The sequence below is a fragment of the Symsagittifera roscoffensis genome, chromosome 10, assembly GCF_963678635.1.
Source record: "Symsagittifera roscoffensis chromosome 10, txSymRosc1.1, whole genome shotgun sequence".
In the NCBI taxonomy this organism is placed as follows: Eukaryota; Metazoa; Xenacoelomorpha; order Acoela; family Convolutidae; genus Symsagittifera; species Symsagittifera roscoffensis.
The window spans coordinates 10903913-10924697 of NC_087071.1; positions in this window are offsets into that span (position 1 = coordinate 10903913).

The window sequence follows — 20785 nt, forward strand, 5'->3', positions numbered from 1 at the left end:
GCTGTCACCTCCCTACCTGGAGTATTCCAGCTCTTTTATGACATAAAACATAAAACATATCATAACAGTAACATAACACATAAACATCACATATCTATGCTATCACATATAAAGACAATCTCTAATAGCTAAGCTAAAACTTAATCCTAATTCTTATCAAGTAAACTTAATAAAAACCAATTATCGCCAAATGCAATTCCCAGCATATGCTCAGATAGTACTTTTTATGTAAGTAAACCTCTATTTCAGTTTCTGAAAATATCACGTGTACAAGGGCGTACAACTCTCTCGGATGTAGCTTTCCCCTATTGGGATCATAAACTGGCAACGAGAGAGAGGTCGCTCCTCTTTTAACCAGAAAATCCTTAAAACGAGTCAAGGCCAATACCAAGCTCTCTGGATTCATGTGTTGCCTATCAGTGGCCTTAGTAACCAAGAAACAAAAATATTTCCCTGGTATCTGTGATGCAACAGGGTGCAGCGCTATCATCCCGCCCACACCAGGCCTCTGTTTCCATTAAAACTTGATATTCTGATACTCTCTCTTAAAGTCAGCCGCTAGTGCTGTTTTGAAGCTTACATCCGCGGTTATCGCTATTGCGCATGTACGTTCCGTGAGTATGAAATCGCTGTCCGTTACGACGATGTTGTTTGATAATGGTTCGGTAGGTCAAAATAAGATTCAAAATTTTGTCCAAAAGGTGGTTTTTTTTTATCATTTTCGCTTCCGTCTCCAGTTAAACGGTTTCTCTTGCCGATTTTAATTTTTTGATGACTAGGTTTTCGGTGTGAGTGAGTCCTACCCCCACTCCCCGTACAAAAACATCCATCGACGTCCCCGTCGATTGCTCAAAAACGAGCAGATCGAGGTTGGATTGCGGAACGCGTAGAGGACCATCTGGGGCGATCCATTTGGACTCGGTATTGTCATGACTGTCATATTTGACGCCGTTTTTGTCGACGTCCTGAATCGTCAAGATTGTCTCTTTAGAATCTGGCGGCAGGTCATGGAGCCATTCGAGCGTTCGCAAGTTCGTCAGTTCTTGTTCATGAGTCTGTTCTGCCTCTGGTTCGAACTCCACTTCCGGTTCTGAACGATCGTCGATCCAATCCCGATCCATGTCATTCAGCAAGGCGATTTCTTTTGGTTATGCCACCTCATCTAGTCCTACTAGCGAGTCCATCATATCACCTTACACTGTCTATGACGAAATCCTCGCCGTAGGGATGGTACTTTTTATTGTTCCTTCCTCTCTTGCTCTGGCGTGTTTACATGGTGAGAGGAAAGTCAGGCTGTATTCCTTTATCAATCTCAGTTTGTTCTTTGTTCTGGGCAGTCCCAGTCTTCTTCGGCATAAGGTAAAGTTTTGTCGACTACCTCTATTCGCTCGGTCAACTCCAGTTCTAGTGGTAGGTCGCACTCGTCCACCACCTCATTCCCGTCGTTTTTGTCGCGAGTACCCCTTTCATTCACCTCACAAGCAGGATCCACTATCAGATAATCTCCATATTGCATGTCCGCTGGGATGCACCAGTCCTCAGACGAGGCGTTGTGTGGTTTGATGTTTTCGTAAGGAGCTGCTCTTCCAGTGCTCAACTGATAAAATAGGCCTGCTTGATGCTTCTCTGTTATCTGAAATGGACCACGCCATTTCTTTAATAATTTCTTGGTTCCTTTTGGTGGAACCACTTCCTGGAATACCCAAACGTATTCGCCAACTGGGTAGGCTTTCGCATCGGCAGTCTTTTTATCAAACCTCGTTTTTTGTCTTATTTGCGCCTGTTGCGTGTTCCTCCTGCATATGTCATTGAGGTCCTGCTGTCTTCTACTAATGACCTCCCGCACGTACGTTTGCGGTGCTGTTCTCTTCCCTTCATATTCAGGATAGAAAAACGTCAATGGAAGCGCTTTCTCGTGAACCGTTAGCATCATGTGCTGACTTATTCCCGTGGTGGAAAGCTCTGTGCTGTTGTAAGCACCCATCACTTGCGGCAAGTGCTTGTCCCAGTCATCCATGTAGCAAGAGCAATAGACTCTCAACATGGATACCAGCGTGCGATTTTGCCTCTCGACTAGGCCATTCGTTTGTGGTTGATAAGTGGTCGAGTGGGCCTGTGCTACCTGTTCATTAACTCCTCCGTGAGATCACCCACGAAAGCTTTGCCATTGTCCGGTTGGAATGTGATGGGGCAGCCGTGCCTCGCTATCCACACATTTATCAAGTGATCGCATGTTTCTTCCGCTGATGCTGTCATGCAGGGTGCTGCCTCCGCATATTTCGTAAAATGATCGATCATTACCAGCACCTGATTATAGCCCGTGGCTGTCATACAGATCTTCTGATGATCAATTTGCACCACTTCGTTGAATCCCGATGACTCTATTGACTGTAGGGGGAACCTTAGTTTCCTGGGATCCTTCACCTGTTGACATGACAGCCATGCGGCGATCCAATTCTCACAAGCCTTCTTCAACCCCGGCCATTCAAATCGTTTTTGTATCCTGTTGTACACTTTGTCCACGCCTTGATGGCCCATCTGATCATGCGAACGAAAGAGCAATTCTGTCTGGCACAACTGTGGTAACACTATCGAATTGTATTTGTAAAGGACCTTGTCTTGCTCTTTGCGTTTACAGGCCACGATTCTGTCTTTGTTCAGATACAATAAATCTTTCCTTTTCAGATAGAACTGTTTCAAGATCTTATAGCTGTCTTCTTCCAAATCTCCTTTGTCCGGTGCTCCATTCTCGATCCATCTCTTCGGATTGCTCCTCATTCTATCATTTCGTTGAGCCCTTAGGAGGTCCGACAGCCGGTATCTGGCTTTCAGATACGTCTTCACCAAGTTCAATTGTCTTCAGCATGAGCATTGTCCATCAACTTGACTCACCATATCTTCTTCAAGGGTGTTGCTTCCTGAACGGATGGCTCCAGATTAGTACGGACAACTGTACCATGTGGTAGTAATCTGGTGGGGCGTTTGGAAACTGCTATTAGTTCGAGCTCATCGGCGGCATTGTCTACCACAGTGCCCTCTTCATCGGAGGTGTACCGATCTCTGTCCGGATCCTGATGCATTTCTCGGTCCAGCCCGCGCTGTTTCCAGTCCACCAACAAGGAATGAATCGCAATCTCCGATATATCAGAATTGGAAGTGGTCTCAGATATGTTGTCCCAGGACTGGGTCCTCGAGTCATCACTCGATTCAAATGACTCTTCATCATCATATTCCGCTCTGTCTGTGATGTTCCTCGAATCCCCGGAGAAAACGCTTTTCCTAGGTCATTTCGAATCCGACTCCCCGGACAAAATTTCGTCCCCAGGTTGTTTTGAATCTGACTTCCTGGACAAGTCGTCCTGGAAGGGCTCGAATGTTTCCATCTCCCCGGACAAGTCGTCCTGGACGGGCTCGAATGTGTCCGACTCCCCGGACATTGTCTCGTCCCCGGATGAACCATCGGAATTCGGCTCGTACTCTTCTCTCGTATCCGTGAAAGCGTGAAGTGTGATTTACTCTTGAAGCTGGGTCTCGCCTTGACCCTGACTTCTTCAGTGGCTTGGGCCTGGATTAGTACCGATGTTCAGTGAACGAAGTCCTCAACAAGACCTCCTTCGGCATCGAGCTCACCAGCTGGTTCACTATCGACCTGCAATCCCGTTCAACACCTGGGCTGAGAATGGACACTGGTCTCTTCTCTGTTTTCTCAGTGACAGTCAACCGCTGCATGGTCTCCATCCAGTCACGATCATGCCTATTCACTTCCCTATCCAACAAGTCACGGAGCTTTCCCATGACATCCGGTGCCATGTTCACCCTCCTATTAAAAAAAAAGAGCTATGCTGTTTATAGCCAGCCTGGTGAGCTCTTGCTGTACCAAATTGGATTGGACTAGCAGATCCAGCGGAACGGGCTCACCCCTGGCTAAAACCTTTATTTCAGCGGCCGTTTCTACAGGAAGGTCAGGGTGTCCTGGTATAGGGTGCCCTGAATTGTCTAACCACCTAGTGAATGGCAGTTTGTCGTAAGTTTCCTTGTCTAGGAATGAAAACCCGTCTTTAATCTCCGCTTGGTTAGCCTGTTTCTCCTCAAGACGTTCATAGAATTCCGTCTTTTTACTGACGCTATCAGCATTCTTGTGCTTGTCACGGGTACGGTGCTCTATGATCATGTGGTATCCATGTAGGTGCACGATCCAACGACCAATATAACTTTGATCCACCGAATAGGTTTTCAGCCAGGCAAGGGCACGATTATCCACACGTAACTTGAGGGAGCACTCCCCAGGTAGGACCTGTATTTCTCCACGAAATTGATCACCGCGAACATCTCCGCTTTTGGTGCGCCGTACTTCATCTCAGTATCGCTCAGGACTTTACTTCCGTAGGCTATCGCACGGAGAACCGTTCTCCCGTTCCACTCTTGCTCCTGGTGAAGTATGCCCGATGTCGCAACCACTGATGCATCCGTGTCTAACACAAACATCCCCTTCTCCGTAGGCATGCCGAGGACCGGTGCCTCGCAAAAATCACGTTTAATGTTCTCAAATGAAACTTGTGCTTCATCAGTCCAAGTGAAGTTTTTGCCTTTGTTTCTCATCAACTGCTGCATGGGGTATAATTTGTCAGCGTACCCCTTGATGAATTCTCGAAAATAATTAGCAAAACCCAAAAACTCATTAGTTGTGTATCTGTTTTGGGTGCCTTCCAGGTCAAGACTGCTTCGACCGCCTCGGGAACTGGTCTCACTCCATACTTATCCACCAGGCGGCCCAGATATTTAATGGAGTCTCTGAGGATTTCACACTTTGATGGTTTACACTTCAACCCCGCCTGCTTCATGCAAGTAAACACCTCATCTAACCTCTTTATATGATCCCCTAGGGTTGGCGTTGCAATCACGACATCATCGACATAACAAATGATGAGGTTCCCGTATTTCTATGTCACACTCGTGAGTGCCTGGGCCATAAGTCGCTGGAATATGGCCGTCGCTTTGCACAATCCAAACGACATCCTTTTCCACTGGAACAGTCCCAGCTCGCACGCGAAGCCCGTTTTCTCCCGATCCTGATTTCTGAGTGGTACTTGCCAGAACGCGGAGCCCAGATCCAGCGTCGTGAAGAACTTCGCGTCCCCCAGTTCGGAAAGGCTCTCATCAATGCGGGGAATCGGGTATGCGTCCTTTATTGTCACTGCGTTCAAGTAGCGGAAATAACAACAAACTCTGAGTTGCCCCCTTTCTTTTTGTCCATGACCACGCCACAAGCCCATGGGGACTTTGATGGCTCGATCATGCCGTACTCCATTAACATCTCGATTTTCTTCCTGCACGCTTCCGACTTGTGAGGGGTCATTCGTCTCGCCCCTTCCCTATGAGGTACCGAGCCCTCTTCTATCTCAATCTCGTGTTCTACAAAATTACAGCAACCTATGTCGGCCTTATGTTTCGAAAAATGTCTGCGTTCCGATTTAGCACTGCCCTAAGCGAATCTAGTTCCTTGTCTGATATCTTACCCTTCAAATGTTCTATCATAGGTAGGACCGGCTTATTTGCTGCTAACTCTTCTTCTATCGGTCTCTCGGGAAAATTCGAGCAACTAGACAACCTATTATCTGTCTCCGATTTCATTGAAAACAATTTCCTAGAAGATTTAAATTCATTTACTCTCTTCAATATACATTATTGGTTCGCATGCAAGTGACATTTAGTTACATCAAACTTTTTCAAGTTCTCCACACTCTTAAAGTCTGTGTTCAGAGGCACAGCGTAGCCAAGTTTCTTTCCCCTCTGTATCGTCACTGTTGTTGCCTCTATGTTCAACAACACACTCACACACAGTCCGCTCTGAGTGAGTGAGAAACATCTCCTAAAATAGCCGAGCTTTTACTGTTTGGATTTGGTACCAGACACACCTGTTTGCCATTGCTGAGTTCAGTCAAGTTCCTCATCTTAAACGTCGCTACTACGGCTTGGTTTGGTTTCAATCTAACTTTTCGATCCAGAAAAATTGGCACCTTGGCCTGGTTAAATAGCTCTTATTAAGGCGTTTCTTTTCATACTTTCTCTCAGGATCTTTGATCCTAATCAACCCGTCGTTGAGATCGATCGTGACATCAAAGTTGCTTACAAAGTCCCTCCCCAGGATGAATTGATCGGATTTGTCCAAATTCTCCACTACCAGGAAGCTCATCCAAAGATGTCTCCCTCCGAGCTGTAGTGAAATGATTGGGTTCCGTCCAGTCACATAGATTGCTCCCTGATTGGCAGCTGCCAATCTGATGTTTGTCGGTAAAAGTTGTCTGCCTTGCACGTCCAGCACGTGTGCGGCCAGATCAGCCTCGCAACCTATTTGCACCGCATCCTGTTCAAGCATGGCATTATGTCCGATTCGTCTCACCTTCAGCTCCTCAAGACCAACCTGATCGCTCGCATCAGTTACGTGAGCTTTTGTGTAGACAATGATGCCTCCACATTCATTAGAATCGGATATGGGCCATGGACTTCAATGTAATGTCCGTCCACTCTCATCAGCCTCGGACCTCCTGTCATGAGCAGCGCTCGCACTGCCCTGGAGTCCAGCTTAGGATCTTTCTCCCTCAAGTAGTCTGCATAAATGTCCAGGTGGACTAGTGAAATCTCGGATGTTTCACTCAAATTCTTGACCACCTGGTATCCTGCGACTGAGATAATGGACATTATGTTTGTCCCTTCTTTCGTCATATCGAAAGTTCTACCAGATATGACATTCAATTTTGGTCCCTGCATTCTGGGCTCCTGTTTGTCTTTTTCTTCCGGCATTTTGCTCACAATATTAAACTTTTCCAAAGATCTGTGCTCTCCAGTTCCGACCTTACCCAGTGCTCCACTTCTTTCGTGGCTAGCTCCCGTTTGAAAATCTGTAACGCGGTCCTCGTCGCCAAACCATAATCTAATTTGAGTGGACCGGCCGACTCTACCTCCAGGCTCGAGGCTACCACCTCGTCAGGTAAGGTCCTCACCTTTTTCGTCGTGAAGGTGCTCGGTGCCGCCTCTTTTCTCCGAGACTCGGCTTCGTTCATCAGACGTGCTCGACTGGCCTTGACACCCGAAATCGCCTCTTCATGGCAGGGGTGTTTCGCGTCCACCACTGCATCCCAAAACTGAGTGCAGTCCGACTTGAAGTGTCCCTCCAAGTTACAGAAGAAGTACCTTGGTCCATATTTCATGATGAGCCCTCTAACGTACTCTTCGTGGTCCTCGTCTGTCGCATCGAAGTCGTCGAGAAAGTAGCCTGTTGCCTTCATGTTCTGTTTGTAAGCAGAACACGCGGAAACATGATGGTCCATTGAACCACAATTCGAGCATGACCTACTTTTATCCATATCGTCGCGAGGTTTATAACAACTGGGGTTCGCGCCAGTGTTTGCTCCGCTGTAGTTGATAAAATTGCTGTAACGGTTTTGCGCCCTCGGTTTTATGAGCAAGTATTCACGTGACTTCGCTCGCAAATCATCAGGCGTGGGTACCTGGTCAAGCGACAGGGTAAAGTGTGTGGCTATCATCGTCTTCAACTCCTCACTCCTTACTCCGTCCATGAACTTCGAAGCTATCGCCAAATTTCGCTCAGATCTTTTCTCGTCGGGATTGCTTCTCCTCCTAAGCAATTCAAGGTCGTCCAAAAATTTGTCTATGGACTCATCATCTCTTTGACGCCTCTTCTCGAACTTGACCATAGCCTGGTGCCCATGTACTCCTGAACCGAAACGATTCAGCAGGATGTCGAATATCTTACGAGCGTTGTCCCGTTCATTGGCTCTTTTCGCCATTACACAATTCAGGGCAGTGCCCTCTAGGTTGCTTGTCAGTGCGCTACCTTCCTGTTTCTTGGAGAGACTCTCTTCTTCAAAGTGCAACTTCATCACCTTTATCCAAGTATCGATGCAGCCGTCCGACTCGTCTTTGTATGATTTCGGCTTCTTTAATGTTCTTCTTGACCTCTCTCCTCTCTCGGTTGACTTCGAAAGCTTGGTGATGAATGTCTCGAGGGATCTTTTCAGAGGTTCAAACATCGAGGCATACATCGTTGTGTCCTGCGAGATCGTAGTTAGATCTGGCACTGACCTGACTTGTGGCACAGTGCGCAACCTTGTCTCCGGGGTAGCATTTGCTTCCGGCGGGGCTGGATTCGTCCAGCTAGGCCTCGAGGGGGCTGCCCTGGGCCGCTCCCTATTGCTAGATTCGTAGATCGTTCTCGAACTTTGCTGGACCCCGGCATAGCTGCCTGTACCATCTCCATCTTTCGCCTGGCGTGAGCGCTCCCTTCGGTTGGAACGCTCCTCCCGATTGCTCCCATTTAAGATCTCGTCAAGCTTCCGCATCATTAGGTCACATTTTGCATCTAACCTTTTTTCCAGGCTAGTCATCGTATGAGCGTAGGTATTGTCATGATCGTTCAGCAATCGCTCGATCTCTCTTGTCATCCTAGCCTCTCTTTCTTCTGACTCCTTGTTTGCCTGCTCCAAGCTCTCCGCCAGGCAGTGATCTGTGTTGCGAATCAACTGAGCCTGATCAACTCTCGCATGCGATTTCACGTGCGTCAGTTCATCTCTCAAGTTCTCTCGACCCTGGTGAGCTCTCTCGTCAATTTGATCTATTCTCTTAGTCATTTCCCGTCTCAGCTCATCCAGACCAGTCATTACGCCAGCAAACATGTAACTTTTATTGCCAGCTGCCCCCAATGGCGTGGCTAGCCCCAGAGAAGACGAGGTCAACTGCGGTTGCAGCCTGGTACTTGATGACGCGCCGCCCTTTTGCTTGCCCATCGACATCATCAACCTGTCGAACGTTGAGGACGCTCCCATCGTTATCCCATCCGACATGGGCCTGGTCGGCGAGGCGGACGACACCTTCCTGCTCATGTCGTTCCTTGGGCACGGTGTGAAGTTCACATCCGGATGGGTTATCTCCGGGTGATCATAACTTGAAGAGAGACCTTCAGTTCGTAGTGACGCCATGCGCTCATCATACAAAGACTTCCAGCTTTTCTTGACCTTCGAACCCGGTTGTTCTTCACTCGGGCTTATACTCGACATCATCGCGTTGTTGCTCTACTTAGACAGAGATGAGTGGGTATTGGCTGGATGTGAAAACTCTCTTCTCCACTTATGACTCTTAGTCTCTGTTTTGGACATTCCCCTGAGCAACACTTCCTCCCGAGGCTCGACCTCGGAAAGCTCCGAGGCCTCCTCTGTCCTCTCGGCTTCCTCCCGTTCGAGATCCTCGCTTGGCTCAAAGTCGGGTCGGATAAGCGTTTGTTCCCCTTCGTCAAAGGGGTCCACAAGCGCTTCGCTTGCCGGTCCGGCCTCGGTGCTTCGCCTTTGATCGCCATCGAGGTTCTTCTGGCTTCTTAGTTTCATTTCGCTCACTGAAAGATCAGCTTGACCTTTAGTCGATCCGTTATCAGCAAAAACGTCTGAAGCGCTGCTAAACGAAGATTGGCTACGCCTAGTTCTAAACTTTCGCGTAGTTCCATTACTCAGCCTGGGAATCTTAGTAGACATTCTTAGCGAGTCTCTGCGCTGCATACTTTGTAATAAATAACAATATTCGTACAATTTAATGGCGATGTACACGTACCGCAAATAAATTCAAGTTAATTTACTTAACACTGCCTACTCTATTTCTTAGATACCGAAAAAGTCTCTCAGATTTCTCAATGACAATAGTAGTGACTCAGCTAAAGTTACACACAGGGCCTACTCAGTATTGATATAATACTAACTCAACCCCGTTGTGTAGTATAAATTATCACAAATTTTCACAAGTTATAATCAATACAAAAAACACAATTGGTAACCAGATAAGAATGTCCTACAGGTGACAGCGACCTTTCGTCATTATCAATTTACCGCCACACTTTTATCAAATCACTGCTTTGTTAAGATCAAACAATATTTGGTAAAAAAGCAGTAATGATTCAGAGACAGATCAATAAAACTTAGTCTTAAAGAAAACGACTTCCCTCAATCGGAACGATCCGAAAGAACGAAGCCCAAGGACACAATCCTCTCAAGTGAGTGTGTAATTGCCAAATACACCCACCGAGGTCTTCTTTTAGGTGTCCTGCGATTGCCCGAGCTGTCTTACTAAGTAGCTTAAGGCAACCTCTGATCTAAAATTTTCTAAATTCTATGAAAAAGCGGACGACACCTTCCTGCTCATGTCGTTCCTTGGGCACGGTGTGAAGTTCACATCCGGATGGGTTATCTCCGGGTGATCATAACTTGAAGAGAGACCTTCAGTTCGTAGTGACGCCATGCGCTCATCATACAAAGACTTCCAGCTTTTCTTGGCCTTCGAACCCGGTTGTTCTTCACTCGGGCTTATACTCGACATCATCGCGTTGTTGCTCTACTTAGACAGAGATGAGTGGGTATTGGCTGGATGTGAAAACTCTCTTCTCCACTTATGACTCTTAGTCTCTGTTTTGGACATTCCCCTGAGCAACACTTCCTCCCGAGGCTCGAACTCGGAAAGCTCCGAGGCCTCCTCTGTCCTCTCGACTTCCTCCCGTTCGAGATCCTCGCTTGGCTCAAAGTCGGGTCGGATAAGCGTTTGTTCCCCTTCGTCAAAGGGGTCCACAAGCGCTTCGCCTGCCGGTCCGGCCTCGGTGCTTCGCCTTTGATTTCCATCGAGGTTCTTCTCGCTTCTTAGTTTCATTTCGCTCACTGAAAGATCAGCTTGACCTTTAGTCGATCCGTTATCAGCAAAAACGTCTGAAGCGCTGCTAAACGAAGATTGGCTACGCCTAGTTCTAAACTTTCGCGTAGTTCCATTACTCAGCCTGGGAATCTTAGTAGACACTCTTAGCGAGTCTCTGCGCTGCATACTTCGTAATAAATAACAATATTCGTACAATTTAATGGCGATGTACACGTACCGCAAATAAGTTCAAGTTAATTTACTTAACGCTGCCTACTCTATTTCTTAGATACCGAAAATGTCTCTCAGATTTCTCAATGACAATAGTAGTGACTCAGCTAAAGTTACACACAGGGCCTACTCAGTATTGATATAATGCTAACTCATCCCCGTTGTGTAGTATAAATTATCACAAATTTTCACAAGTTATAATCATTACATAAAAAACAATTGGTAACCAGATAAGAATGTCCTACAGGTGACAGCGACCTTTCGTCAATATCAATTTACCGCCACTTTTTTATCAAATCACTGCTTTGTTAAGATCAAACAATATTTGGTAAAAAAAGCAGTAATGATTCAGAGACAGATCAATAAAACTTAGTCTTAAAAAAAAGACTTCTCTCAATCGGAACGATCCGAAAGAACGAAGCCCAGGACACAATCCTCTCAAGTGAGTGTGTATTTGCCAAATACACCCACCGAGGTCTTCTTTTAGGTGTCCTGCGATTGCCCGAGCTGTCTTACTAAGTAGCTCAAGGCAACCTCTGATCGAAAAATTCTAAAGTCTATGAAAAAGCTCCCCCACACCCGGAACGCTCCAAGTGCACGAGAGCAGGGAACAACTTTTCTTCTGAAGTGAGTGTGTACTTGCCTAATACACTCACTGCGGTCTTCTCCTATTTTTCCCGGATTGCCTGAACTTTCCTATTAAGTAGCTCAAGGCAACCACACAACTAAAATCACAATCAAAAAAATTTTTGGTTCGGGTACTTCTGATACACCCGATCTAGAATTTAAATTTGATCACAAATTTCCGGGTCAAATGGGCTTTCATGATCCTAATAAGCACGCCCGTTGTTAATTGACCTTTTATCCCAACCCTAAATGGTTATTTTCTGTCTCTCAAATTGCCCCAGAGGGTTTCTCTAAGTTTTCAAGTAAGGAGGTTTGCTAAGAGGTTTAAGTCACTCTGGAGGGCTACTTCAGAGGGTTGTTAAGGCACTTAGCTTACTTCTGAGGGTTACTTCGAAGGGTACCCTAGTCACCCAAGGGACTTCGGAGGGCCCCCTTTCAGTCGCTAAGGAGGGTCAGTAAGAGGCTTAATATGCTCCGGAGGGTTACTTCGGAGGGTCCTTCCAAAATTTTCAAATTTTTCAACCCCACTCAGAAGGGTCTTCAACTAGCTCAAAAAGCGTCAAAACAAGCTAAATTCTGTATGGGGGTTTGTTTTAACTTCTTTGTAGGGTTTCGTGGAAAATTTCCACTAAGGAGTGTTGCTAAGGGGCTTATGGCACTCCGGAGGGTTACTCCGGAGGGTTCCCCAAAAATCAAGAAAAACGGGTTATTCTACCGCGGTAAAGTCCCAGAAAGCGGTCTAACTAACTTAAAACTAGGTTGGCTGACTCGGTCAATCTTCCCAGTGGGGTAAAAAGGTGATTTTATAAACTTTATGCCGCTCGAAGGGTTCCCTGTAATTTGGACCCTCCGAATCAACAATTTCTAGAAATTTTTTTTCCGAGATTATCAAGCCAAAAACGGTTGCGGTCCGGAAAAGTGGTCAAAAATATCGACTTATGGTACCAAAAATATCCCGATCGGTTGGCTAGTCTTTGAGAAATCGCCAAAAACGCGTTCGTGAAAAAGGCCTTTTTCACCTCCTATATGGGTTCTGAAAGACTTTTTTTCGCAATTCTCAGTGAAAGTGCCCAAAAATAGTTGGAACGAGCGTAGTATCCCCTTAAAACACTGGAATTATGCAAAAAACCGGACCAAAATTGGTTTAGAGACAAAAATTTGGACGATAACTATCAAATTTGGACCCTCCGATTCCTTCCTTTTCCAGTTGTCAAGTCGTTAGCTCTATCCACGGAGCTAATCGGAGGGTTACTCAAAAATTTTTCTGGCAACTGAGCACGTTATGCTAGCAGGCTCCTAACGAAAAAATTTTATCGCTCTAACTCTAAAAACTCAAAAACTCAATCCCCGAAACAGATTGACAAAATTCAGAAAATTATCAAAACATTGACCGAAAAATTTTAGTTATTTCTAACTTCTACTGAGTCCTTTCTCACGCGGTTTCTTTAGTCAAGAGGTCGAAAATCAGTAATTGGTCGAAAATCAGTAATTTAGAGATAAGTAATTTATAGTAAGGATAATAACCTAATAGTAGTTGTTAATGAATAATACTTTACCCTCCATGGCACCAAAATACCCGGATTAAGACCCTTAACTCGAAAATTTGTGATCGATGGAGGGTACAATCGGACCGCGCCAATCGTGCCCCCCACCACTTAAGTTTTGATGAAATAGTACCCGAACGATACTAAAATTGTTTCAACGATACCCAACAGTCGTTGTGATTGTTGTCCCTGATGTCCCTGTTGAGTATGGAACACGTCGGTCAGCTTGCCACTCTACCCTCCGGCCACCGGCGAAATCACCATTTACGTGCTTAAATACTCAAATTACACTCAAGGAAGGGTATCCCACCCTTCACCAAAACACACAATCTTTCTTTCAGAAATGATATAAATCAATCTGAAACAACAACAAATAGGAAGGTCAGATCACATCTCGTCCGGAAATAACATATAAATTGTCACTTTATGTTTTTTACTGTTTTTGGTCTTTTTTGGATTATTTACTGTTTTTTGCACTTTTTTATTTTCAAATAATTTTGTTTTTGGCTTTTTCTTGGTTATACACTTTTTTTGTTTGGTCTTACGATTTCTCTTTAATTGTTTTTGGTCCTGGAACCTTGGGACAGGCGGGCTCTAGATTTCCCACCTTACCCTCCGGCCCACGGAATTTTCGATCTTAACTAAGTTAAAAAGCTAAATAGTACTAGGCGGAGGGTACGCACCTTCCCCCTAGTACAATAAAGGTCATTAAGGCCTCTAACTTGGGCTTACCACCGGAGCGGAGGGTTCGTCGTTGAAACGTTTGCTGATCATGATGGTCTTAAGCCTTTGACAGGTCCAGCCAGGAGAGCCATAACAAACGTCTATGTAACATTCGCCCAAATACTACACAGCAACAGAGCGTAGAAAAAGTACCTATTAACGACTGGCAGGCGTCAGTTACCTTAATCCTACTCGTTTTTCACCGTCTCGACCTTGTCAGTTGATTTTCTGGTCTGTTTAGGGCTAAGAAAAAAGTTACTATTTTAAGGCCATCAGTCAAAAGACTTTTGATCAGCTTTCATTTACATGCGATCACAACCACATAGTTGAGTCTCGGATCCTCAGACTACGTGATTGCTATTAAAAATACGGCTCGAACACCCTATTTTATTATGTTTTTGTTGACAGTTCTTCATTAAATGCATTGGAGATGGATTGACCCTTTCCTCTTTCTAGCTACTCATACTCTAAAATATCAGATTGTACCGGTGTTAATTCAAAGTTCTATGGCATCAGAGTAGCTAAAAAGTTAGTTTACTGCAGTCTTTCACCATATAACAGTCTCTGGGGGACCAAGCTTCCGCTTCCGTGTTTTCCTCGAGATAACGTAGTTATCTCTCCCAAATCGTGGCACAGGAGGGTTCTGCTGAATATGGGTACAGGACTTTATCCTCCACGGTAATTATCCTCCAGGCGATATCCTCCAATTGCTTATTGGCTATTTCGTTCTAACATGGCGTTAGAACCAATTTTGAATCGAATTTTTGTAAATTCTGCTGTTTCGTCGCTTAAACTATTTCAAATTGAACAAAATCTTCTGCGAAGCGTTTTTACTATTTGATAGCAGCAGAATTGCTTAATTCTAGACACTTTTATTTTTACGACCTATATTTATATACATCACTTTCAAGTACACAAAATATTTGAAGTATCGTGCTTAAATATATAGAGATTTTCACCCTGGGAAACGGACTTTATCCTCCACGGTCATTATCAATAATTTGACTGAATTTACTAATTGGAGGAAAACATCCAAATTCATAAAATTGGGGGATAAAAATGGAGGAAAAAGACCCTGTTTGAGAAATGGAGGATAATGGTGGAGGATATCGCCTGGAGGATAATGACCGTGGAGGATAAAGTCCGTTTCCCGCTGAATATATCTTCCCCACTGAAGCCTCCTTTCCCACTGTTTCTCTCAGCTACGGGTCTTATCGTGCGTAATTGACACGATAAGAGGCTTCGTTTTTCTCGTATTCTCGTACGACCGTTTTTCACTATATTTGCCGTTGTTCTGTTTTCTCGTTCTTTTTAGTCAAAATGGCCGTCTTTTTGTATGTCTGAGAAATATTCAGTCTTCGATCGAAATTTTAAAAATAAAAATTCTAGAATATTCCTACCCTCCTTTGCAGCACTTTTTCGTTAATTAGGCCTTTAGTCGTCTTTTTCTGTCCCGCCGGTAGTTTGCGCTGTGCCAATCTGGCAGAATTGCACAATGACAGTTTTTCAACCAGTAGAGCTAAGGTGTATTTTCTGGCGATTTAATTGAGTACCATGTAAAAAACTATTGGTGTGATTGGTAACTGTATTATTTGCACATGATAGATATTCGAGCTTCCATTTTGAGTTCACCTTATTCCAATTAATTAAGCGGACTTTTCTATTGTCCATGTTAATAGCTTAGTCCAAATTGTTTCAATTGGCAGGTTACAGCCTTGCTGTTTTTCTCATCACCGCGGTTCCACTTAGACTTGCACAATTTTAAGAGGATATTCTGAAACTCAGTATTTCTGACCAGAAGCGCGTTTCGAGTGACACTATCTATTTTTAGCTCTAACAGAGATTCTTTTCGAGAGAAAAATTTGATCAATACTCAAAACACAAGCTTAAATTTAGTTGAGTCGCAATTGTTGGCCTTTTAATGGGCTTAGTTATTGCAGGAGTACTTCCAATTTTTCTTTTTTCAAAAAATTTCGATTTTCTTTCTTTGGTAAAAAACCGTTTAAACTCATGAGAAAATCATTTGATTTGGATAGCTTGGTCTTTGTAGAGCGTTTGTTCTCTGGAAGTAGTATAACGTTGTTAACAGAGGATACAAGTATTTGGGATGCTCGATTGTCAGCGTCAAAATCAAAGCACGATGTCTTCTCAAAAAGTTAGATGGAGAGATAAGTGAACTTGAAAGTTTGTCTCACATCGCTGAGACGCAGCCACACTGTGCTTTTGAACAAAAAGTGTTCAGTATCTCTCGGGGGTGTGCCAGTCGGTCATATTTGGAAGTTTGACCTTGAGAGGAGCAAAAAACACTTGATTTTGGAGTGAAATTTAATTTTTCAAAATTTCGAATGGAACCTGTCATGCACGATTTTCTCGCGATAACTGAAAATCAGAAAAAAAAGAAGTCAGAACAATTTCAGAACAATTGACACACACACGCGGGAAAGTTGTAAGAAAAAGCAGTAAGAAATTGCTATTCGCAATTTCCATCACTATAACAATCGAGAGTAGAGCTGTCCCATCTGTGACAGAGATGAGAGCATTCCCTCGAATTGGATTACAGCGACTGGAGTGTTATTCGGAACTGGACTAGAGTGAACCTTCGGTGGAAAGGCGGACAGCTTGAGTATCCTAATGGTTCACAAGAAAACTATTGTCTAGAGTATAAACTCGTTCTCATTGTTAAAACTATAAAACATTAGACTCATTTAGTTACGTTATTTAATTCTTGAGTTAATTACCGACTGGATTATTTCCCACTTCTTGAGCGTGCTACTATGTGAGTACAAATTTAAATTCTAGAGTGTGTTTTATGATTGTTATGTTGAGGTAAGGCGAGTTTTAGGTTGATCCATCTGAAATGGATCAAAGTTCCACTGTCTAATAAAAAAGTAACTTAACGGATTGTTCCGACCCGGTTTTTAACGGCGTTCATGTATTTTGGGTATTTTGAGACCTAAGTATGGGAACGTTCTTAATTCTACAGTGGGGGGATATTTTGGTAGTAGCCTTAAGCAGTAGCGGGTCGTAGTCTCATGTCACAAGCGAACCGAATTGGCTCCGACTGATTTGAGGTGGAAAAACACAAGAGATAGTGTCCCTGACTCTTGAGCCAATAGTTATAGGGCCTATTTTTCTTAAGCCTCATGTGTGACTGCAGTAGACGAATGTTACATAGTGTTTTTATGGCGCTCCTGGGTGTTTACGACATCAAAACTACGGAGTCAAACCCACTTGAGACAGCTTCGGGCTGAATGCCCATTCTAGAGTACCGGCGGTACGGTTCGACAGGAACGTGCAAACCTTCCGGTTGTACCGTGATAGTTTTTTAAGAAAACTCGAGAAAATTTCCTGGTACGCTCTCCGAACAAGGCTTAGCTAACCGAGTGAAGGGTGCCAACTAGGGGGACAAAAAAAACGAGCAAAAAGACAAAAAGCAAAACAAAAAACCAAAAAAGAATAGAAAAAGGAACAAAAACCATAAAACGAAAAAAGACAGTGACTTTGACACCAGATCAGTTGGATCAAACCTTTATATTAATTAAATAGTATACCCATACTGTTTTACAAGTTCGATCGTTTCGATCAACCTAGCGATTTAACCCAGTAACCTTAATAAAGTGCCCGAGTGTGGGGCGTTGTACAGGGTTTTCAGATAGCTTGGAACTTAGCCGAACCAATAGGAGACCCGACTGGAAGAGGTGACCGGCCGAGTGGGAAACTGGTTCAGGAACACTTGAGCTGAACCAATAGGAGACTCGACTGGAAGAGGTGACCGGCCGAGTGGGAAACTGGTTCAGGAACACTTGGTTCAGTGATCAGTCGAGTGGGAAAGCAGCCAAGAAGGATTTGACAGTTCTCGAGTTCTCAAGTTGGGCAGAACGGGTATCGTTAGAATCCACATTACATTATAGGAGATAAGTGTAAAATTGGATAAGCGAAATCCCCCAGTTTTGAGGAACGTTTTTACTTAAGCAGGCCTGGAAACAGGTCTACGGTTTTCTCTTGAGAGGTTTAGCATCCGGCGCTTAAGGTAATTTTTAGGCCTAAGAAGGGGGGCTAGAAAGGGGGGAGGTTAGAAGGGGGGCTAGTTAGGTTAGAGGTGAGCGGTTGTAAATTGTAAAAAGGGGGGAAACTAGAGTAACTAATTAATCGACGTCGTTGATTTAGTTACATTAGCCATAACACGCGTTGGTAATAATAGGTGGACATCCAAAATTTAACTCGAGTTAAGATTGGTACGCTGGTCGGTTTGGTAGGGGGGACCGAATATAAATAGCTTTTGTGATACCCCATAAGGTCACTATTGGGGGGAGGAAAACGCGTGGCAATTAGGTACCAGACATTTTTTTTTGGACGAGAGGTAGACATTGGTCACCTCTGAATTTCAGGAGGGCTCATTTTTCTGTTTTATTATTTTTCTTACTTAGATTTTGTTGCATTTTGGTGAGGATTTGTGTTTGGTTTTATACGAACAGGTGATCACAAGATACCTGCGCACCTACATTGAAATAGAAATAACCAAAAAGAAGAGGGGGGTCAGCATTTGGCTTTTAAGAGAGGGTTTTTGGGAAAATTTTACTAGAGCTTGAGTGGTGGTACAAGGTACGGTGAATCAAGAGGACCCTACAACGAGGAAGACACTCCGTGACCTGTCTTGGGACAGTACCGAAGAAGTCTTGGGACAGAGCAGTCTGGGGACAGTCTCGGGACAGTGCGGTACTGGGACAGTGTTGGACCAGAACAGTCTTGATACAGTCTCGAGGACAGTGGACAGGGTCTTGGGACAGTGGTCTTGGGACAGGGTCTTGGGACAGTGGTCTTGGGACAAGGGTCTTGGGACAAGGGTCTTGGGACAAGGGTCTTGGGACAGGGTCTTGGGACAGGGTCTTGGGACAAGGGTCTTGGGACAGTGGTCTTGGGACAGGGTCTTGGGACAAGGGTCTTGGGACAGTGGTCTTGGGACAGGGTCTTGGGACAGTGGTCTTGGGACAAGGGTCTTGGGACAGGGTCTTGGGACAGTGGTCTTGGGACAAGGGTCTTGGGACACTAGTCTTGGGACACTGGTCTTGGGACAGTAGTCTTGGGACACTAGCCTTGGGACACTAGTCTTGGGACACTGGTCTTGGGACAGTAGTCTTGGGACACTACCCTCGGGACACTGGTCTTGGGACAGTAGTCTTGGGACAGTAGTCTTGGAACACTAGCCTTGGGACACTAGTCTTGGGACAGTAGTCTTGGGACACTAGCCTCGGGACACTAGCCTTGGGACAGTAGTCTTGGGACAGTGGCCTTGGTACAAGGGTCTCAGGACACTAGCGGAGAGTACTGTGATAGTAACGAACAGTCTTGGGACGGTATAAAAATTGAAGTAAAATTACAACAAGTGTGTTTTAAAACAGAATAAGACAAATCGAAATAGGTACGGTTGAGACCACATTAAGGGAAATTTTTCGAAGGTTTTAGAAAGAGAACTGGAACAAGGTTTTTAACACGTTGTACAAAATTTGTTTCCACAAAATTTTTTTTATTCCTAGAATAGAATTGTGTATATAATAATATTGTAGATAAGAGCAATTGTAAATAGAAATAATGAGACGGAGTAGGGTACCGGTGCTCGAAAAAAGGTCAAGTGGATCAAACACGAAATATAACTCATCGCTGCGCGGAACGACATCAACAGGCCCAAAGATAACAAAGAAGAACTTTTCAGTTAAAATGGTCAGCACGAGGAGTGGCACCGAGAGCAAGACACGAGAAGATGTGGGGGAAAAACAGGTGGAACCCACAATCGAAATCGACCTAGAGACACCAGACCAGAGCGTAGATGAAGTGGAGAAGAGGACAACGGAATCCACACCGATGCCCCACGTGGAAGACCAAAGTCCGAAAACCGTGGAGTTTTCACGAATAGACGCATTGGAAGACACGACAGGCAATACCCGAGAGACTGTGAAAAACGACTCTCAAGTGAAAAAGACATCCTTCACAGACAAGTTTGCAATGATGGTCGGATTCAAATCGAAAGAAAACGTGACTGAAGAACCAAAAACAGAAAGAGCACGAACATTTGGTACAGTGAGCACGAAAGCAACAGAAGCCGGCCAGAATGAGGAACAAGCTGGAGCAGAAGCCACGGCCGAAGACGCGAGAACGGCTGATCATGAAAAAGCTACTCTTGAGCTTGGCGAACTGATGACGAAACTGAATCAGATCGACAAAAAACTAAAGTACAGTGAGGAAGATAGAGACCTAATAAAGAAGGAGTTGAAGTACAACAAACACGAATATCTGGATAGCTATTTTAACCTGGCTAAAGCGACAGACGAGAGACTCCAGCAGATGTCGGATAAGATAGAAGCCACCAATGAAGAACGAGATAAGTGCATCAGAAAAGATATGCAACAGTTGAAAAACCGATATGATGATGTCAACAGTCATTTAGGTAGCTTGGAGAAGAGAATGGACACAATGAACAGGAGTCAGGCCGAAAGTTCGTGTGCAATACAGGCCAAACTGGATGCAATCTTGAGAAATTCTACCTCACAAGAAAAACCGGCAGTGGATCGCACGCAAGGCACCAGAGTTGACTTTGTGGAACCACAGAGGAACAAACGGCAATCGACACCGTTGCCTTTAAACCGGGGTGGGATAAGCATAGCACCAACAGCTGCGAAAACAATAATGAAGAGTGGAACGTCGAATACAACGACTGGCCCAGGAGATTCGACAGCTAACAGCAACACAGGACCGGATGCCATGACATGGGCCAGCACTTGGGAGATGATGAACAGGACTCTAGAGGCCTTCGCCACGAGGAACACTGACTCGAGCGACAGGAGAGAGGGAAAATCAAGAAAGACATTCAAGAAGCCAAAAGAATTCAAAGACGACTCCGATGGATGCATTGACACTTGGGTGGAAGTGATGAGATTACATCTAGAGCAAGATAACTTGAGTGACGAAAGACAAGCATGTAC